The following is a 21,190-nucleotide window of genomic DNA, read 5'->3' on the forward strand; positions in this document are numbered from 1 at the left end:
TGGGGCTTGAACTCATAACCTTATCATCTAATTGCTGTATACTGCTGTATAAGTACAACACGCTAACAGATTGCACCACAGGATCCATCAACAACACTCTCACTGATCACCATATTTTGCAGTAACTGGGCTGTACGATATTCGTACCAAGTCAAAAATACTACTGAGTTACCTGGCTAAATCAGTCGGTAGAGCATGAGACTCTTAATCTCAGGGTCGTGGGTTCGAGCCCCACGTTAGGTGATCATTTTCTCTGCCGAAGCACCAACTCACTTCGCAAACAGCCATCCGCTTGGAATTTCGAGCAGGCTTGCCAGCCTGCAAAGCTGGTGATACAGAATGCTATGAATTTGTATTCTATCTCTGCCTGCACTCTGACCTGTCATCTCAATGACATACCTATTACCAATGAATTGTACTCCTAAATGGATTGAATAAATTATCATTTTCCGGACAAGAAATAGACTAGCAGAGGCTTCAAGAACAATACTTGCTCCTGGTGGGGCTTGAACTCATAACCTTATCATCTAATTGCTGTATACTGCTGTATAAGTACAACACGCTAACAGATTGCGCCACAGGATCCATCAACAACACTCTCACTGATCACCATATTTTGCAGAAACTGGGATGTGCGATATTCGAACCAACTCAAAATCACCATTGAGGTACCTGGCTAGCTCAGTCGGTAGAGCATGAGACTCTTAATCTCAGGGTCGTGGGTTCGAGCCCCACGTTAGGTGATTAGTTTCTCTGCCGAAGCACCAACTCACTTCGCGAACAACCATCCGCTTGGAATTTCGAGCAAGCTTGCCACACTGCATAGCTGGTGATACAGAAGGCTATGAATTTGTATTCTATCTCTGCCTGCACTCTGACCTGTCATCTCAATGACATACCTATTACCGATGAATTGTACTCCTAAATGGATTGAATAAATTATCATTTTCCGGACAAGAAATAGACAGGCAGAGGCTTCAAGAACAATACTTGCTCCTGGTGGGGCTTGAACTCATAACCTTATCATCTAATTGCTGTATACTGCTGTATAAGTACAACACGCTAACAGATTGCACCACAGGATCCATCAACAACACTCTCACTGATCACCATAGTTTGCAGAAACTGGGCTGTACGATATTCGTACCAAGTCAAAAATACTATTGAGGTACCTGGCTAGCTCAGTCGGTAGAGCATGAGACTCTTAATCTCAGGGTCGTGGGTTCGAGCCCCACGTTAGGTGATTATTTTCTCTGCCGAAGCACCAAGTCACTTCGCAAACAACCATCCGCTTGGAATTTCGAGCAAGCTTGCCACACTGCATAGCTGGTGATACAGAAGGCTATGAATTTGTATTCTATCTCTGCCTGCACTCTGACCTGTCATCTCAATGACATACCTATTACCGATGAATTGTACTCCTAAATGGATTGAATAAATTATCATTTTCCGGACAAGAAATAGACTAGCAGAGGCTTCAAGAACAATACTTGCTCCTGGTGGGGCTTGAACTCATAACCTTATCATCTAATTGCTGTATACTGCTGTATAAGTACAACACGCTAACAGATTGCGCCACAGGATCCATCAACAACACTCTCACTGATCACCATATTTTGCAGAAACTGGGATGTACGATATTCGAACCAACTCAAAATCACCATTGAGGTACCTGGCTAGCTCAGTCGGTAGAGCATGAGACTCTTAATCTCAGGGTCGTGGGTTCGAGCCCCACGTTAGGTGATTATTTTCTCTGCCGAAGCACCAACTCACTTCGCAAACAACCATCTGCTTGGAATTTCGAGCAAACTTGCCACACTGCATAGCTGGTGATACAGAAGACTATGAATTTGTATTCTATCTCTGCCTGCACTCTGACCTGTCATCTCAATGACATACCTATTACCGATGAATTGTACTCCTAAATGGATTGAATAAATTATCCTTTTCCGGACAAGAAATAGACAGGCAGAGGCTTCAAGAACAATACTTGCTCCTGGTGGAGCTTGAACTCATAACCTTATCATCTAATTGCTGTATACTGCTGTATAAGTACAACACGCTAACAGATTGCACCACAGGATCCATCAACAACACTCTCACTGATCACCATATTTTGCAGAAACTGGGATGTGCGATATTCGAACCAACTCAAAATCACCATTGAGGTACCTGGCTAGCTCAGTCGGTAGAGCATGAGACTCTTAATCTCAGGGTCGTGGGTTCGAGCCCCACGTTAGGTGATTATTTTCTCTGCCGAAGCACCAACTCACTTCGCAAACAACCATCCGCTTGGAATTTCGAGCAAGCTTGCCACACTGCATAGCTGGTGATACAGAAGGCTATGAATTTGTATTCTATCTCTGCCTGCACTCTGACCTGTCATCTCAATGACATACCTATTACCGATGAATTGTACTCCTAAATGGATTGAATAAATTATCATTTTCCGGACAAGAAATAGACAGGCAGAGGCTTCAAGAACAATACTTGCTCCTGGTGGGGCTTGAACTCATAACCTTATCATCTAATTGCTGTATACTGCTGTATAAGTACAACACGCTAACAGATTGCACCACAGGATCCATCAACAACACTCTCACTGATCACCATAGTTTGCAGAAACTGGGCTGTACGATATTCGTACCAAGTCAAAAATACTATTGAGGTACCTGGCTAGCTCAGTCGGTAGAGCATGAGACTCTTAATCTCAGGGTCGTGGGTTCGAGCCCCACGTTAGGTGATTATTTTCTCTGCCGAAGCACCAAGTCACTTCGCAAACAACCATCCGCTTGGAATTTCGAGCAAGCTTGCCACACTGCATAGCTGGTGATACAGAAGGCTATGAATTTGTATTCTATCTCTGCCTGCACTCTGACCTGTCATCTCAATGACATACCTATTACCGATGAATTGTACTCCTAAATGGATTGAATAAATTATCATTTTCCGGACAAGAAATAGACTAGCAGAGGCTTCAAGAACAATACTTGCTCCTGGTGGGGCTTGAACTCATAACCTTATCATCTAATTGCTGTATACTGCTGTATAAGTACAACACGCTAACAGATTGCGCCACAGGATCCATCAACAACACTCTCACTGATCACCATATTTTGCAGAAACTGGGATGTACGATATTCGAACCAACTCAAAATCACCATTGAGGTACCTGGCTAGCTCAGTCGGTAGAGCATGAGACTCTTAATCTCAGGGTCGTGGGTTCGAGCCCCACGTTAGGTGATTATTTTCTCTGCCGAAGCACCAACTCACTTCGCAAACAACCATCTGCTTGGAATTTCGAGCAAACTTGCCACACTGCATAGCTGGTGATACAGAAGACTATGAATTTGTATTCTATCTCTGCCTGCACTCTGACCTGTCATCTCAATGACATACCTATTACCGATGAATTGTACTCCTAAATGGATTGAATAAATTATCCTTTTCCGGACAAGAAATAGACAGGCAGAGGCTTCAAGAACAATACTTGCTCCTGGTGGAGCTTGAACTCATAACCTTATCATCTAATTGCTGTATACTGCTGTATAAGTACAACACGCTAACAGATTGCACCACAGGATCCATCAACAACACTCTCACTGATCACCATATTTTGCAGAAACTGGGCTGTACGATATTCGAACCAACTCAAAATCACCATTGAGGTAACTGGCTAGCTCAGTCGGCAGAGCATGAGACTCTTAATCTCAGGGTCGTGGGTTCGAGCTCCACGTTAGGTGATTATTTTCTCTGCCGAAGCACCAACTCACTTCGCAAACAACCATCCGCTTGGAATTTCGAGCAAACTTGCCACACTGCATAGCTGGTGATACAGAAGACTATGAATTTGTATTCTATCTCTTCCTGCACTCTGACCTGTCATCTCAATGACATACCTATTACCAATGAATTGTACTCCTAAATGGATTGAATAAATTATCATTTTCCGGACAAGAAATAGACAGGCAGAGGCTTCAAGAACAATACTTGCTCCTGGTGGAGCTTGAACTCATAACCTTATCATCTAATTGCTGTATACTGCTGTATAAGTACAACACGCTAACAGATTGCACCACAGGATCCATCAACAACACTCTCACTGATCACCATATTTTGCAGAAACTGGGCTGTACGATATTCGTACCAAGTCAAAAACACTACTGAGGTACCTGGCTAGCTCAGTCGGTAGAGCATGAGACTCTTAATCTCAGGGTCGTGGGTTCGAGCCCCACGTTAGGTGATTATTTTCTCTGCCGAAGCACCAACTCACTTCGCAAACAGCCATCCGCTTGGAATTTCGAGCAGGCTTGCCACACTGCATAGCTGGTGATACAGAAGGCTATGAATTTGTATTCTATCTCTTCCTGCACTCTGACCTGTCATCTCAATGACATACCTATTACCAATGAATTGTACTCCTAAATGGATTGAATAAATTATCATTTTCCGGACAAGAAATAGACAGGCAGAGGCTTCAAGAAGAATACTTGCTCCTGGTGGGCCTTGAACTCATAACCTTCGCATCTAATTCAAATCAAATCAAATCAAATCAAATTTATTTATATAGCCCTTCGTACATCAGCTGATATCTCAAAGTGCTGTACAAAAACCCAGCCTAAAACCCCAAACAGCAAGCAATGCAGGTGTAGAAGCACGGTGGCTAGGAAAAACTCCCTAGAAAGGCCAAAACCTAGGAAGAAACCTAGAGAGGAACCAGGCTATGTGGGGTGGCCAGTCCTCTTCTGGCTGTGCCGGGTGGAGATTATAACAAAACATGGTCAAGATGTTCAAATGTTCATAGATGACCAGCATGGTCGAATAATAATAAGGCAGAATAGTTGAAACTGGAGCAGCAGCACAGTCAGGTGGACTGGGGACAGCAAGGAGTCATCATGTCAGGTATTCCTGGGGCATGGTCCTAGGGCTCAGGTCAGTTGAAACTGGAGCAGCAGCACAGCCAGGTGGACTGGGGACAGCAAGGAGTCATCATGTCAGGTAGTCCTGGGGCATAGTCCTAGGGCTCAGGTCCTCTGAGAGAGAGAAAGAGAGAAGGAGAGAATTAGAGAACGCACACTTAGATTCACACAGGACACCGAATAGGACAGGAGAAGTACTCCAGATATAACAAACTGACCCTAGCCCCCCGACACATAAACTACTGCAGCATAAATACTGGAGGCTGAGACAGGAGGGGTCAGGAGACACTGTGGCCCACTCCGAGGACACCCCCGGACAGGGCCAAACAGGAAGGATATAATTGCTGTATACTGCTGTATAAGTACAACACGCTAACAGATTGCACCACAGGATCCATCAACAACACGCACTGATCACCATATTTTGCAGAAACTGGGATGTATCTATTCGAACCAACTCAAAATCACCATTGAGGTACCTGGCTAGCTCAGTCGGTAGAGCATGAGACTCTTAATTTTAGGGTCGTGGGTTCGAGCCCCACGTTAGGTGATTATTTTCTCTGCCGAAACACCAACTCACTTCGCAAACAACCATCCGCTTGGAATTTCGAGCAAGCTTTCCACACTGCATAGCTGGTGATACCGAAGGCTATGAATTTGTATTCTATCTCTGCCTGCACTCTGACCTGTCATCTCAATTACATACCTATTACTGGTGAATTGTACTCCTAAATGGATTGAATAAATTATAATTTTCCGGACAAGAAATAGACAGGCAGAGGCTTCAAGAACAATACTTGCTCCTGGTGGGGCTTGAACTCATAACCTTATCATCTAATTGCTGTATACTGCTGTATAAGTACAACACGCTAACAGATTGCACCACAGGATCCATCAACAACACTCTCACTGATCACCATAGTTTGCAGAAACTGGGCTGTACGATATTCGTACCAAGTCAAAAACACTACTGAGGTACCTGGCTAGCTCAGTCGGTAGAGCATGAGACTCTTAATCTCAGGGTCGTGGGTTCGAGCCCCACATTAGGTGATTATTTTCTCTGCCGAAGCACCAACTCACTTCGCAAACAGCCATCCGCTTGGAATTTCGAGCAGGCTTGCCACACTGCATAGCTGGTGATACAGAAGGCTATGAATTTGTATTCTATCTCTTCCTGCACTCTGACCTGTCATCTCAATGACATACCTATTACCAATGAATTGTACTCCTAAATGGATTGAATAAATTATCATTTTCCGGACAAGAAATAGACAGGCAGAGGCTTCAAGAAGAATACTTGCTCCTGGTGGGCCTTGAACTCATAACCTTCGCATCTAATTCAAATCAAATCAAATCAAATTTATTTATATAGCCCTTCGTACATCAGCTGATATCTCAAAGTGCTGTACAAAAACCCAGCCTAAAACCCCAAACAGCAAGCAATGCAGGTGTAGAAGCACGGTGGCTAGGAAAAACTCCCTAGAAAGGCCAAAACCTAGGAAGAAACCTAGAGAGGAACCAGGCTATGTGGGGTGGCCAGTCCTCTTCTGGCTGTGCCGGGTGGAGATTATAACAAAACATGGTCAAGATGTTCAAATGTTCATAGATGACCAGCATGGTCGAATAATAATAAGGCAGAATAGTTGAAACTGGAGCAGCAGCACAGTCAGGTGGACTGGGGACAGCAAGGAGTCATCATGTCAGGTATTCCTGGGGCATGGTCCTAGGGCTCAGGTCAGTTGAAACTGGAGCAGCAGCACAGCCAGGTGGACTGGGGACAGCAAGGAGTCATCATGTCAGGTAGTCCTGGGGCATAGTCCTAGGGCTCAGGTCCTCCGAGAGAGAGAAAGAGAGAAGGAGAGAATTAGAGAACGCACACTTAGATTCACACAGGACACCGAATAGGACAGGAGAAGTACTCCAGATATAACAAACTGACCCTTGCCCCCCGACACATAAACTACTGCAGCAAAATACTGGAGGCTGAGACAGGAGGGGTCAGGAGACACTGTGGCCCACTCCGAGGACACCCCCGGACAGGGCCAAACAGGAAGGATATAATTGCTGTATACTGCTGTATAAGTACAACACGCTAACAGATTGCACCACAGGATCCATCAACAACACGCACTGATCACCATATTTTGCAGAAACTGGGATGTACGATATTCGAACCAACTCAAAATCACCATTGAGGTACCTGGCTAGCTCAGTCGGTAGAGCATGAGACTCTGAATTTTAGGGTCGTGGGTTCGAGCCCCACGTTAGGTGATTATTTTCTCTGCCGAAACACCAACTCACTTCGCAAACAACCATCCGCTTGGAATTTCGAGCAAGCTTTCCACACTGCATAGCTGGTGATACCGAAGGCTATGAATTTGTATTCTATCTCTGCCTGCACTCTGACCTGTCATCTCAATGACATACCTATTACCAATGAATTGTACATCTAAATGGATTGAATAAATTATAATTTTCCGGACAAGAAATAGACAGGCAGAGGCTTCAAGAAGAAAACTTGATCCTGGTGGGCCTTGAACTCATAACCTTCGCATCTAATTGATGTATACTGCTGTATAAGTACAACACGCTAACAGATTGCACCACAGGATCCATCAACAACACTCTCACTGATCACCATATTTTGCAGAAACTGGGCTGTACGATATTCAAACCAACTCAAAATCACCATTGAGGTACCTGGCTAGCTCAGTCGGTAGAGCATGAGACTCTTAATCTCAGGGTCGTGGTTTCGAGCCCACGTTAGTTGATTATTTTCTCTGCCGAAGCACCAACTCACTTCGCAAACAACCATCCGCTTGGAATTTCGAGCAAGCTTTCCACACTGCATAGCTGGTGATACCGAAGGCTATGAATTTGTATTCTATCTCTGCCAGCACTCTGACCTGTCATCTCAATGACATACCTATTACTGGTGAATTGTACTCCTAAATGGATTGAATAAATTATAATTTTCCGGACAAGAAATAGACAGGCAGAGGCTTCAAGAACAATACTTGCTCCTGGTGGGGCTTGAACTCATAACCTTCGCATCTAATTGCTGTATACTGCTGTATAAGTACAACACGCTAACAGATTGCACCACAGGATCCATCAACAACACTCTCACTGATCACCATATTTTGCAGAAACTGGGCTGTACGATATTCGTACCAAGTCAAAAATACTGTTGAGGTACCTGGCTAGCTCAGTCGGTAGAGCATGAGACTCTTAATCTCAGGGTCGTGGGTTCGAGCCCCATGTTAGGTGAATATTTTCTCTGCCGAAGCACCAACTCACTGCGCAAACAACCATCCGCTTGGAATTTCGAGCAAGCTTGCCACACTGCATAGCTGGTGATACAGAAGGCTATGAATTTGTATTCTATCTCTGCCTGCACTCTGACCTGTCATCTCAATGACATGCCTATTACCGGTGAATTGTACTCCTAAATTGATTAAAAAATTATCATTTTCCGGACAAGAAATAGACAGGCAGAGGCTTCAAAGAGAATACTTGCTCCTGGTGGACCTTGAACTCATAACCTTCGCATCTAATTGCTGAATACTCCTGTATGAGTACAACACGCTAACAGATTGCACCACAGGATCCATCAACAACACGCACTGATCACCATATTTTGCAGAAACTGGGATGTAAGATATTCGAACCAACTCAAACTCACCATTGAGGTACCTGGCTAGCTCAGTCGGTAGAGCATGAGACTCTTAATCTCAGGGTCGTGGGTTCGAGCCCCACGTTAGGTGATTATTTTCTCTGCCGAAGCACCAACTCACTTCGCAAACAACCATCCGCTTGGAATTTCGAGCAAGCTTGCCACACTGCATAGCTGGTGGTACAGAAGGCTATGAATTTGTATTCTATCTCTGCCTGCACTCTGACCTGTCATCTCAATGACATACCTATTACCAATGAATTGTACTCCTAAATGGATTGAATAAATTATCATTTTCCGGACAAGAAATAGACAGGCAGAGGCTTCAAGAAGAATACTTGCTCCTGGTGGGCCTTGAACTCATAACCTTCGCATCTAATTGCTGTATACTGCTGTATAAGTACAACACGCTAACAGATTGCACCACAGGATCCATCAACAACACGCACTGATCACCATATTTTGCAGAAACTGGGATGTACGATATTCGAACCAACTCAAAATCACCATTGAGGTACCTGGCTAGCTCAGTCGGTAGAGCATGAGACTCTTAATCTCAGGGTCGTGGGTTCGAGCTCCACGTTAGGTGATTATTTTCTCTGCCGAAGCACCAACTCACTTCACAAACAGCCTGGAGCTTGGAATTTCGAGCAGGCTTGCATAGCTGGTGATACAGAAGGCTGTGAATTTGTATTCTATCTCTTCCTGCACTCTGACCTGTCATCTCAATGACATACCTATTACCAATGAATTGTACTCCTAAATGGATTGAATAAATTATCATTTTCCGGACAAGAAATAGACTAGCAGAGACATCAAGAACAATACTTGCTCCTGGTGGGGCTTGAACTCATAACCTTATCATCTAATTGCTGTATACTGCTGTATAAGTACAACACGCTAACAGATTGCACCACAGGATCCATCAACAACACTCTCACTGATCACCATATTTTGCAGAAACTGGGCTGTAAGATATTCGTACCAAGTCAAAAATACTATTGAGGTACCTGGCTAGCTCAGTCGGTAGAGCATGAGACTCTTAATCTCAGGGTCGTGGGTTCGAGCCCCACGTTAGGTGATTATTTTCTCTGCCGAAGCACCAACTCACTTCGCAAACAGCCTGGAATTTCGCTTGGAATTTCGAGCAGGCTTGCCAGCCTGCATAGCTGGTGATACAGAAGGCTATGAATTTGTATTCTATCTCTGCCAGCACTCTGACCTGTCATCTCGATGACATACCTATTACCGATGAATTGTACTCCTAAATGGATTGAATAAATTATCATTTTCCGGGAAAGAAATAGACAAGCAGAGGCTTCAAGAACAATTCTTGCTCCTGGTGGGGCTTGAACTCATAACCTTATCATCTAATTGCTGTATACTGCTGTATAAGTACAACACGCTAACAGATTGCACCACAGGATCCATCAACAACACGCACTGATCACCATATTTTGCAGAAACTGGGCTGTACGATATTCAAACCAACTCAAAATCACCATTGAGGTACCTGGCTAGCTCAGTCGGTAGAGCATGAGACTCTTAATCTCAGGGTCGTGGTTTCGAGCCCCACGTTAGTTGATTATTTTCTCTGCCGAAGCACCAACTCACTTCGCAAACAACCATCCGCTTGGAATTTCGAGCAGGCTTGCCAGCCTGCATAGCTGGTGATACAGAAGGCTATGAATTTGTATTCTATCTCTGCCTGCACTCTGACCTGTCATCTCAATGACATACCTATTACCAATGAATTGTACATCTAAATGGATTGAATAAATTATAATTTTCCGGACAAGAAATAGACAGGCAGAGGCTTCAAGAACAATTCTTGCTCCTGGTGGGCCTTGAACTCATAACCTTCGCATCTAATTGATGTATACTGCTGTATAAGTACAACACGCTAACAGATTGCACCACAGGATCCATCAACAACACTCTCACTGATCACCATATTTTGCAGAAACTGGGCTGTACGATATTCAAACCAACTCAAAATCACCATTGAGGTACCTGGCTAGCTCAGTCGGTAGAGCATGAGACTCTTAATCTCAGGGTCGTGGTTTCGAGCCCACGTTAGTTGATTATTTTCTCTGCCGAAGCACCAACTCACTTCGCAAACAACCATCCGCTTGGAATTTCGAGCAGGCTTGCCAGCCTGCATAGCTGGTGATACAGAAGGCTATGAATTTGTATTCTATCTCTGCCTGCACTCTGACCTGTCATCTCAATGACATACCTATTACCAATGAATTGTACATCTAAATGGATTGAATAAATTATAATTTTCCGGACAAGAAATAGACAGGCAGAGGCTTCAAGAAGAAAACTTGATCCTGGTGGGCCTTGAACTCATAACCTTCGCATCTAATTGATGTATACTGCTGTATAAGTACAACACGCTAACAGATTGCACCACAGGATCCATCAACAACACTCTCACTGATCACCATATTTTGCAGAAACTGGGCTGTACGATATTCAAACCAACTCAAAATCACCATTGAGGTACCTGGCTAGCTCAGTCGGTAGAGCATGAGACTCTTAATCTCAGAGTCGTGGTTTCGAGCCCACGTTAGTTGATTATTTTCTCTGCCGAAGCACCAACTCACTTCGCAAACAACCATCCGCTTGGAATTTCGAGCAGGCTTGCCAGCCTGCATAGCTGGTGATACAGAAGGCTATGAATTTGTATTCTATCTCTGCCTGCACTCTGACCTGTCATCTCAATGACATACCTATTACCAATGAATTGTACATCTAAATGGATTGAATAAATTATAATTTTCCGGACAAGAAATAGACAGGCAGAGGCTTCAAGAAGAAAACTTGATCCTGGTGGGCCTTGAACTCATAACCTTCGCATCTAATTGCTGTATACTCCTGTATAAGTACAACACGCTAACAGATTGCACCACAGGATCCATCAACAACACGCACTGATCACCATATTTTGCAGAAACTGGGATGTAAGATATTCGAACCAACTCAAACTCACCATTGAGGTACCTGGCTAGCTCAGTCGGTAGAGCATGAGACTCTTAATCTCAGGGTCGTGGGTTCGAGCTCCACGTTAGGTGATTATTTTCTCTGCCGAAGCACCAACTCACTTCGCAAACAGCCATCCGCTTGGAATTTCGAGCAGGCTTGCCAGCCTGCATAGCTGGTGATACAGAAGGCTATGAATTTGTCTTCTATCTCTGCCTGCACTCTGACCTGTCATCTCGATGACATACCTATTACCGATGAATTGTACTCCTAAATGGATTGAATAAATTATCATTTTCCGGACAAGAAATAGACAGGCAGAGGCTTCAAGAACAATACTTGCTCCTGGTGGGGCTTGAACTCATAACCTTATCATCTAATTGCTGTATACTGCTGTATAAGTACAACACGCTAACAGATTGCACCACAGGATCCATCAACAACACTCTCACTGATCACCATATTTTGCAGAAACTGGGCTGTACGATATTCGTACCAAGTCAAAAATACTATTGAGGTACCTGGCTAGCTCAGTCGGTAGAGCATGAGACTCTTAATCTCAGGGTCGTGGGTTCGAGCCCCGTGTTAGGTGATTATTTTCTCTGCCGAAGCACCAACTCACTGCGCAAACAACCATCCGCTTGGAATTTCGAGCAAGCTTGCCACACTGCATAGCTGGTGATACAGAAGGCTATGAATTTGTATTCTATCTCTGCCTGCACTCTGACCTGTCATCTCAATGACATACCTATTATCGATGAATTGTACTCCTAAATGGATTGAATAAATTATCATTTTCCGGACAAGAAATAGACAGGCAGAGGCTTTAAGAACAATACTTGCTCCTGGTGGGGCTTGAACTCATAACCTTATCATCTAATTGCTGTATACTGCTGTATAAGTACAACACGCTAACAGATTGCACCACAGGATCCATCAACAACACTCTCACTGATCACCATATTTTGCAGAAACTGGGATGTACGATATTCAAACCAAGTCAAAATCACCATTGAGGCACCTGACTAGCTCAGTCGGTAGAGCATGAGACTCTTAATCTCAGGGTCGTGGGTTCGAGCCCCACGTTAGGTGATTATTTTCTCTGCCGAAGCACTTCGCAAACAGCCATCCGCTTGGAATTTCGAGCAAGCTTGCCACACTGCATAGCTGGTGATACAGAAGGCTATGAAATTGTATTCTATCTCTGCCTGCACTCTGACCTGTCATCTCAATGACATACCTATTACAGATGAATTGTACTCCTAAATGGATTGAATAAATTATCATTTTCCAGACAAGAAATAGACAGGCAGAGGCTTCAAGAACAATACTTGCTCCTAGTGGGGCTTGAACTCATAACCTTGTCATCTAATTGCTGTATACTGCTGTATAAGTACAACATGCTAACAGATTGCACCACAGGATCCATCAACAACACTCTCACTGATCACCATATTTTGCAGAAACTGGGCTGTACGATATTCGTACCAAGTCAAAAATACTATTGAGGTACCTGGCTAGCTCAGTCGGTAGAGCATGAGACTCTTAATCTCAGGGTCGTGGGTTCGAGCCCCACGTTAGGTGAATATTTTCTCTGCCGAAGCACCAACTCACTTCGCAAACAGCCATCCGCTTGAAATTTGCCAGCCTACATAGCTGGTGATACAGAAGGCTATGAATTTGTATTCTATCTCTGCCTGCACTCTGACCTGTCATCTCAATGACATACCGATTACCGATGAATTGTACTCCTAAATGGATTGAATAAATTATCATTTTCCGGACAAGAAATAGACACGCAGAGGCTTCAAGAAGAATACTTGCTCATGGTGGGCCTTGAACTCATAACCTTCGCATCTAATTGCTGTATACTGCTGTATAAGTACAACACACTAACAGATTGCACCGCAGGATCCATCAACAACACGAACTGATCACCATATTTTGCAGAAACTGGGATGTACGATATTCGAACCAACTCAAAATCACCATTGAGGTACCTGGCTAGCTCAGTCGGTAGAGCATGAGACTCTTAATCTCAGGGTCGTGGGTTCGAGCCCCACGTTAGGTGATTGTTTTCTCTGCCGAAGCACCAACTCACTTGCAACAACCATCCGCTTGGAATTTCTAGCAAGCTTGCCACACTGCATAGCTGGTGATACAGAAGACTATGAATTTGTATTCTATCTCTGCCTACACTCTGACCTGTCATCTCAGTGACATACCTATTACCGGTGAATTGTACTCCTAAATGGATTGAATAAATTATCATTTTCCGGACAAGAAATAGACAGGCAGAGGCTTCAAGAACAATACTTGCTCCTGGTGGAGCTTGAACTCATAACCTTATCATCTAATTGCTGTATACTGCTGTGTAAGTACAGGATCCATCAACAACACTCGCACTGATCACCATATTTTGCAGAAACTGGGCTGTACGATATTCAAACCAAGTCAAAATCACTATTGAGGTACCTGGCTAGCTCAGTCGGTAGAGCATGAGACTCTTAATCTCAGGGTCGTGGGTTCGAGCCCCACGTTAGGTGATTATTTTCTCAGCCGAAGCACCAACTCACTTCGCAAACAACCATCCGCTTGGAAATTCGAGCAGGCTTGCCACCCTGCATATCTGGTGATACAGAAGGCTATGAATTTGTATTCTATCTCTGCCTGCACTCTGAATGACATACCTATTACCGATGAATTGTACTCCTAAATGGCTTGAATAAATGATCATTTTCCGGACAAGAAATAGACAGGCAGAGGCTTCAAGAAGAATACTTGCTCCTGGTGGGGCTTGAACTCATAACCTTGTCATCTAATTGCTGTATACTGCTGTAAAAGTACAACACGCTAACAGATTGCACCACAGGATCCATCAACAACACTCACTGATCACCCTATTTTGCAGAAACTGGGATGTACGATATTCAAACCAAGTTAAAATCACCATTGAGGTACCTGGCTAGCTCAGTCGGTAGAGAATGAGACTCTTAATCTCAGGGTCGTGGGTTCCATCCCCACGTTAGGTGATTCATTTCTCTGCAGAAGCACCAACTCACTTCGCAAACAACCATCCGCTTGGAAATTCGAGCAGGCTTGCCACCCTGGATAGGTGGTGATACAGAAGGCTACGAATTTGTATTCTATCTCTGCCTGCACTCTGACCTGTCATCTCAATGACATACCTATTACCAATGAACTGTACTCCTAAATGGATTGAAAAAATATCATTTTCCGGACAAGAAATAGACAGGCAGAGGCTTCAAGAAGAATACTTGCTCCTGGTGGTCCTTGAACTCATAACCTTGTCATCTAATTGCTGTATACTGCTGTACAAGTACAACACGCTAACAGATTGCACCACAGGATCCATCAACCACACTCTCACTGATCACCATATTTTGCAGAAACTGGGCTGTACGATATTCGTACCAAGTCAAAACTACTATTGAGGTACCTGGCTAGCTCAGTCGGTAGAGCATGAGACTCTTAATCTTAGGGTTGCGGGTTCGAGCCCCACGTTAGGTGATTATTTTCTCTGCCGAAGCACCAACTCACTTCGCAAACAACCATCCGCTTGGAATTTCGAGCAGGCTTGCCACCCTGCATAGTTGGTGATACAGAAGGCTATGAATTTGTATTCTATCTCTACCTGCACTCTGACCTGTCTTCTCAATGACATAACTATTACCGATGAATTGTACTCCTAAATGGATTGAAAAAATATCATTTTCCGGACAAGAAATAGACAGGCAGAGGCTTCAAGAAGAATACCTGCTCCTGGTGGGCCTTGAACTCATAACCTTCGCATCTAATTGCTGTATACTGCTGTATAAGTACAACACGCTAACAGATTGCACCACAGGATCCATCAACAACAATCACTGATCACCATATTTTGCAGAAACTGGGATGTACGATATTCGAACCAACTCAAAATCACCATTGCGGTACCTGGCTAGCTCAGTCGGTAGAGCATGTACTTCCGGCGCCGACAGAGATGGCCGCCTCGCTTCGCGTTCCTAGGAAACTATGCAGTTTTTTGTTTTTTTACGTGTTATTTCTTACATTAGTACCCCAGGTCATCTTAGGTTTCATTACATACAGTCGAGAAGAACTACTGAATATAAGATCAGCATCAACTCACCATCAGTACGACCAAGAATATGTTTTTCGCGACGCGGATCCTGTGTTCTGCCTTACAAACAGGACAACGGAGTGGATCCTATGCAGCGACCCAAAAAAACGACTCCGAAAGAGAGGGAAACGAGGCGGTCTTCTGGTCAGACTCCGGAGACGGGCACAGCACGCACCACTCCCTAGCATTCTTCTTGCCAATGTCCAGTCTCTTGACAACAAGGTTGATGAAATCCGAGCAAGGGTAGCATTCCAGAGGGACATCAGAGACTGTAACGTTCTTTGCTTCACGGAAACGTGGCTTACTGGAGAGACGCAATCCGAAGCGGTGCAGCCAACAGGTTTCTCCACGCATCGCGCAGACAGGAAAAAACATCTTTCTGGTAAAAAGAGGGGCGGGGGCGTATGCCTTATGACTAACGTGACATGGTGCGATGAAAGAAACATACAGGAACTCAAATCCTTCTGTTCACCTGATTTAGAATTCCTCACAATCAAATGTAGACCGCATTATCTACCAAGAGAATTCTCTTCGATTATAATCACAGCCGTATATATCCCCCCCCCAAGCAGACACATCGATGGCTCTGAACGAACTTTATTTAACTCTCTGCAAACTGGAAACAATTTATCCGGAGGCTGCATTCATTGTAGCTGGGGATTTTAACAAGGCTAATCTGAAAACAAGACTCCCCAAATTTTATCAGCATATCGATTGCGCAACCAGGGGAGGAAAGACCTTGGACCATTGTTACTCTAACTTCCGCGACGCATATAAGGCCCTGCCCCGCCCCCCTTTCGGAAAAGCTGACCACGACTCCATTTTGTTGATCCCTGCCTACAGACAGAAACTAAAACAAGAGGCTCCCACGCTGAGGTCTGTCCAACGCTGGTCCGACCAAGCTGACTCCACACTCCAAGACTGCTTCCATCACGTGGACTGGGAGATGTTTCGTATTGCGTCAGATAACAACATTGACGAATACGCTGATTCGGTGTGCGAGTTCATTAGAACGTGCGTTGAAGATGTCGTTCCCATAGCAACGATTAAAACATTCCCTAACCAGAAACCGTGGATTGATGGCAGCATTCGTGTGAAACTGAAAGCGCGAACCACTGCTTTTAATCAGGGCAAGGTGTCTGGTAACATGACCGAATACAAACAGTGCAGCTATTCCCTCCGCAAGGCTATCAAACAAGCTAAGCGCCAGTACAGAGACAAAGTAGAATCTCAATTCAACGGCTCAGACACAAGAGGCATGTGGCAGGGTCTACAGTCAATCACGGACTACAGGAAGAAACCCAGCCCAGTCACGGACCAGGATGTCTTGCTCCCAGGCAGACTAAATAACTTTTTTGCCCGCTTTGAGGACAATACAGTGCCACTGACACGGCCTGCAACGAAAACATGCGGTCTCTCCTTCACTGCAGCCGAGGTGAGTAAGACATTTAAACGTGTTAACCCTCGCAAGGCTGCAGGCCCAGATGGCATCCCCAGCCGCGCCCTCAGAGCATGCGCAGACCAGCTGGCCGGTGTGTTTACGGACATATTCAATCAATCCCTATACCAGTCTGCTGTTCCCACATGCTTCAAGAGGGCCACCATTGTTCCTGTTCCCAAGAAAGCTAAGGTAACTGAGCTAAATGACTACCGCCCCGTAGCACTCACATCCGTCATCATGAAGTGCTTTGAGAGACTAGTCAAGGACCATATCACCTCCACCCTACCTGACACCCTAGACCCACTCCAATTTGCTTACCGCCCAAATAGGTCCACAGACGATGCAATCTCAACCACACTGCACACTGCCCTAACCCATCTGGACAAGAGGAATACCTATGTGAGAATGCTGTTCATCGACTACAGCTCGGCATTCAACACCATAGTACCCTCCAAGCTCGTCATCAAGCTCGAGACCCTGGGTCTCGACCCCGCCCTGTGCAACTGGGTACTGGACTTCCTGACGGGCCGCCCCCAGGTGGTGAGGGTAGGCAACAACATCTCCTCCCCGCTGATCCTCAACACTGGGGCCCCACAAGGTTGCGTTCTGAGCCCTCTCCTGTACTCCCTGTTCACCCACGACTGCGTGGCCACGCACGCCTCCAACTCAATCATCAAGTTTGCGGACGACACAACAGTGGTAGGCTTGATTACCAACAACGATGAGACGGCCTACAGGGAGGAGGTGAGGGCCCTCGGAGTGTGGTGTCAGGAAAACAACCTCACACTCAACGTCAACAAAACTAAGGAGATGATTGTGGACTTCAGGAAACAGCAGAGGGAACACCCCCCTATCCACATCGATGGAACAGTAGTGGAGAGGGTAGCAAGTTTTAAGTTCCTCGGCATACACATCACAGACAAACTGAATTGGTCCACTCACACAGACAGCATCGTGAAGAAGGCGCAGCAGCGCCTCTTCAACCTCAGGAGGCTGAAGAAATTCGGCTTGTCACCAAAAGCACTCACAAACTTCTACAGATGCACAATCGAGAGCATCCTGGCGGGCTGTATCACCGCCTGGTATGGCAACTGCACCGCCCTCAACCGTAAGGCTCTCCAGAGGGTAGTGAGGTCTGCACAACGCATCACCGGGGGCAAACTACCTGCCCTCCAGGACACCTACACCACCCGATGTCACAGGAAGGCCATAAAGATCATCAAGGACATCAACCACCCGAGCCACTGCCTGTTCACCCCGCTATCATCCAGAAGGCGAGGTCAGTACAGGTGCATCAAAGCTGGGACCGAGAGACTGAAAAACAGCTTCTATCTCAAGGCCATCAGACTGTTAAACAGCCACCACTAACACTGAGTGGCTGCTGCCAACACACTGACACTGACTCAACTCCAGCCACTTTAATAATGGGAATTGATGGGAAATGATGTAAATATATCACTAGCCACTTTAAACAATGCTACCTTATATAAATGTTACTTACCCTACATTATTCATCTCATACGCATACGTATATACTGTACTCTATATCATCGACGGTATCCTTATGTAATACATGTATCACTAGCCACTTTATACTATACTATGCCACTTTGTTTACATACTCATCTCATTTGTACATACTGTACCCGATACCATCTACTGTATCTTGCCTATGCTGCTCTGTACCATCACTCATTCATATATCCTTATGTACATATTCTTTATCCCCTTACACTGTGTACAAGACAGTAGTTTTGGAATTGTTAGTTAGATTACTTGTTATTACTGCATTGTCGGAACTAGAAGCACAAGCATTTCGCTACACTCGCATTAACATCTGCTAACCATGTGTATGTGACAAATAAAATTTGATTTGATTTGATTTGATTTGATTTGACTCTTAATCTCAGGGTCGTGGGTTCGAGCCCCACGTTAGGTGACTATTTTCTCTGCCGAAGCACCAACTCACTTCGCACACAGCCATCCACTTGGAATTGCGAGCAGGCTTGCCAGCCTGCATAGCTGGTGATACAGAAGGCTATGAATTTGTATTCTATCTCTGCCTGAATTGAAAAAATATCATTTTCCGGACAAGAAATAGACAGGCAGAGGCTTCAAGAACAATACTTGCTCCTGGTGGGGCTTGAACTCATAACCTTATCATCTAATTGCTGTATACTGCTGTATAAGTACAACACGCTAACAGATTGCACCACAGGATCCATCAACAACACTCTCACTGATCACCATATTTTGCAGAAACTGGGCTGTACGATATTCAAACCAAGTCAAAATCACCATTGAGGTACCTGGCTAGCTCAGTCGGTAGAGCATGAGACTCTTAATCTCAGGGTCGTGGGTTCGAGCCCCACGTTAGGTGATTATTTTCTCAGCCGAAGCACCAACTCACTTCGCAAACAACCATCCGCTTGGAAATTCGAGCAGGCTTGCCACCCTGCATATCTGGTGATACAGAAGGCTATGAATTTGTATTCTATCTCTGCCTGCACTCTGAATGACATACCTATTACCGATGAATTGTACTCCTAAATGGCTTGAATAAATGATCATTTTCCGGACAAGAAATAGACAGGCAGAGGCTTCAAGAAGAATACTTGCTCCTGGTGGGGCTTGAACTCATAACCTTGTCATCTAATTGCTGTATACTGCTGTAAAAGTACAACACGCTAACAGATTGCACCACAGGATCCATCAACAACACTCACTGATCACCCTATTTTGCAGAAACTGGGATGTACGATATTCAAACCAAGTCAAAATCACCATTGAGGTACCTGGCTAGCTCAGTCGGTAGAGCATGAGACTCTTAATCTCAGGGTCGTGGGTTCGAGCCCCACGTTAGGTGATTCATTTCTCTGCAGAAGCACCAACTCACTTCGCAAACAACCATCCGCTTGGAATTTCGAGCAGGCTTGCCACCCTGGATAGCTGTTGATACAGAAGGCTATGAATTTGTATTCTATCTCTGCCTGCACTCTGACCTGTCATCTCAATGACATACCTATTACCGAATGTATTCTATCTCTGCCTGCACTCTGACCTGTCATCTCAATGACATACCTATTACCGATTAATTGTACTCCTAAATGGATTGAATAAATGCTCCTTTTCTAGGCAAGAAATAGACAGGCAGAGGATTCAAGAAGAATACTTGCACCTGGTGGGGCTTGAACTCATAACCTTGTCATCTAATTGCTGTATACTGCTGTATAAGTACAACACGCTAACAGATTGCACCACAGGATCCATCAACAACACTCTCACTGATCACCATATTTTGCAGAAACTGGGCTGTACGATATTCGTACCAAGTCAAAACATCTATTGAGGTACTTGGCTAGCTCAGTCGGTAGAGCATGAGACTCTTAATCTCAGGGTCGTGGGTTCGAGCCCCACGTTAGGTGCGTATTTTCTCTGCCGAAGCACCAACTGACTTTGCAAACAGCCATCCGCTTGGAATTTCAAGCAGGCTTGCCACCCTGCATAGCTAGTGATACAGAAGGCTATGAATTTGTATTCTATCTCTGCGTGCACTCTGACCTGTCATCTCAATGACATACCTATTACCAATGAACTGTACTCCTAAATGGATTGAATAAATTATCATTTTCCGGGCAAGAAATAGACATTCAGAGGCTTCAAGAAGAATACTTGCTCCTGGTGGGGCTTGAACTCATAACCTTGTCATCTAATTGCTGTATACTGCTGTATAAGTACAACACGCTAACAGATTGCACCACAGGATCCATCAACAACACGCACTGATCACCCTATTTTGCAGAAACTGGGATGTACGATATTCGAACCAACTCAAAATCACCATTGAGGTACCTGGCTAGCTCAGTCGGTAGAGCATGAGACTCTTAATTTTAGGGTCGTGGGTTCGAGCCCCACGTTAGGTGATTATTTTCTCTGCCGAAACACCAACTCACTTCGCAAACAACCATCCGCTTGGAATTTCGAGCAAGCTTGCCACACTGCATAGCTGGTGATACAGAAGGCTA

General features: G+C 44.8%; 15 non-coding genes across 15 annotated transcripts; all 15 read left to right on the plus strand.

The window, feature by feature from the left end:
• Positions 1–670: 670 nt before the first annotated feature.
• trnak-cuu (transfer RNA lysine (anticodon CUU)) lies at positions 671–743 on the plus strand. Its single transcript has one exon. It is a non-coding gene; the product is annotated as a tRNA-Lys (tRNA).
• Positions 744–1,170: 427 nt separating this feature from the next.
• Positions 1,171–1,243, plus strand: trnak-cuu (transfer RNA lysine (anticodon CUU)). Its single transcript has one exon. It is a non-coding gene; the product is annotated as a tRNA-Lys (tRNA).
• A 427-nt stretch (positions 1,244–1,670) lies between these two features.
• trnak-cuu (transfer RNA lysine (anticodon CUU)) lies at positions 1,671–1,743 on the plus strand. The gene has a single exon. It is a non-coding gene; the product is annotated as a tRNA-Lys (tRNA).
• Positions 1,744–2,170: 427 nt separating this feature from the next.
• On the plus strand, positions 2,171–2,243 carry trnak-cuu (transfer RNA lysine (anticodon CUU)). Its single transcript has one exon. It is a non-coding gene; the product is annotated as a tRNA-Lys (tRNA).
• A 427-nt stretch (positions 2,244–2,670) lies between these two features.
• On the plus strand, positions 2,671–2,743 carry trnak-cuu (transfer RNA lysine (anticodon CUU)). The gene has a single exon. It is a non-coding gene; the product is annotated as a tRNA-Lys (tRNA).
• Positions 2,744–3,170: 427 nt separating this feature from the next.
• Positions 3,171–3,243, plus strand: trnak-cuu (transfer RNA lysine (anticodon CUU)). Its single transcript has one exon. It is a non-coding gene; the product is annotated as a tRNA-Lys (tRNA).
• Positions 3,244–4,170: 927 nt separating this feature from the next.
• trnak-cuu (transfer RNA lysine (anticodon CUU)) lies at positions 4,171–4,243 on the plus strand. The gene has a single exon. It is a non-coding gene; the product is annotated as a tRNA-Lys (tRNA).
• A 2,874-nt stretch (positions 4,244–7,117) lies between these two features.
• Positions 7,118–7,190, plus strand: trnaq-cug (transfer RNA glutamine (anticodon CUG)). Its single transcript has one exon. It is a non-coding gene; the product is annotated as a tRNA-Gln (tRNA).
• A 1,423-nt stretch (positions 7,191–8,613) lies between these two features.
• Positions 8,614–8,686, plus strand: trnak-cuu (transfer RNA lysine (anticodon CUU)). Its single transcript has one exon. It is a non-coding gene; the product is annotated as a tRNA-Lys (tRNA).
• Positions 8,687–9,603: 917 nt separating this feature from the next.
• On the plus strand, positions 9,604–9,676 carry trnak-cuu (transfer RNA lysine (anticodon CUU)). Its single transcript has one exon. It is a non-coding gene; the product is annotated as a tRNA-Lys (tRNA).
• A 3,418-nt stretch (positions 9,677–13,094) lies between these two features.
• Positions 13,095–13,167, plus strand: trnak-cuu (transfer RNA lysine (anticodon CUU)). Its single transcript has one exon. It is a non-coding gene; the product is annotated as a tRNA-Lys (tRNA).
• A 414-nt stretch (positions 13,168–13,581) lies between these two features.
• Positions 13,582–13,654, plus strand: trnak-cuu (transfer RNA lysine (anticodon CUU)). The gene has a single exon. It is a non-coding gene; the product is annotated as a tRNA-Lys (tRNA).
• Positions 13,655–14,056: 402 nt separating this feature from the next.
• On the plus strand, positions 14,057–14,129 carry trnak-cuu (transfer RNA lysine (anticodon CUU)). The gene has a single exon. It is a non-coding gene; the product is annotated as a tRNA-Lys (tRNA).
• A 5,343-nt stretch (positions 14,130–19,472) lies between these two features.
• trnak-cuu (transfer RNA lysine (anticodon CUU)) lies at positions 19,473–19,545 on the plus strand. Its single transcript has one exon. It is a non-coding gene; the product is annotated as a tRNA-Lys (tRNA).
• A 413-nt stretch (positions 19,546–19,958) lies between these two features.
• On the plus strand, positions 19,959–20,031 carry trnak-cuu (transfer RNA lysine (anticodon CUU)). Its single transcript has one exon. It is a non-coding gene; the product is annotated as a tRNA-Lys (tRNA).
• Positions 20,032–21,190: the final 1,159 nt, after the last annotated feature.

This window comes from Oncorhynchus clarkii, chromosome 2, assembly GCF_045791955.1.
Source record: "Oncorhynchus clarkii lewisi isolate Uvic-CL-2024 chromosome 2, UVic_Ocla_1.0, whole genome shotgun sequence".
In the NCBI taxonomy this organism is placed as follows: Eukaryota; Metazoa; Chordata; class Actinopteri; order Salmoniformes; family Salmonidae; genus Oncorhynchus; species Oncorhynchus clarkii.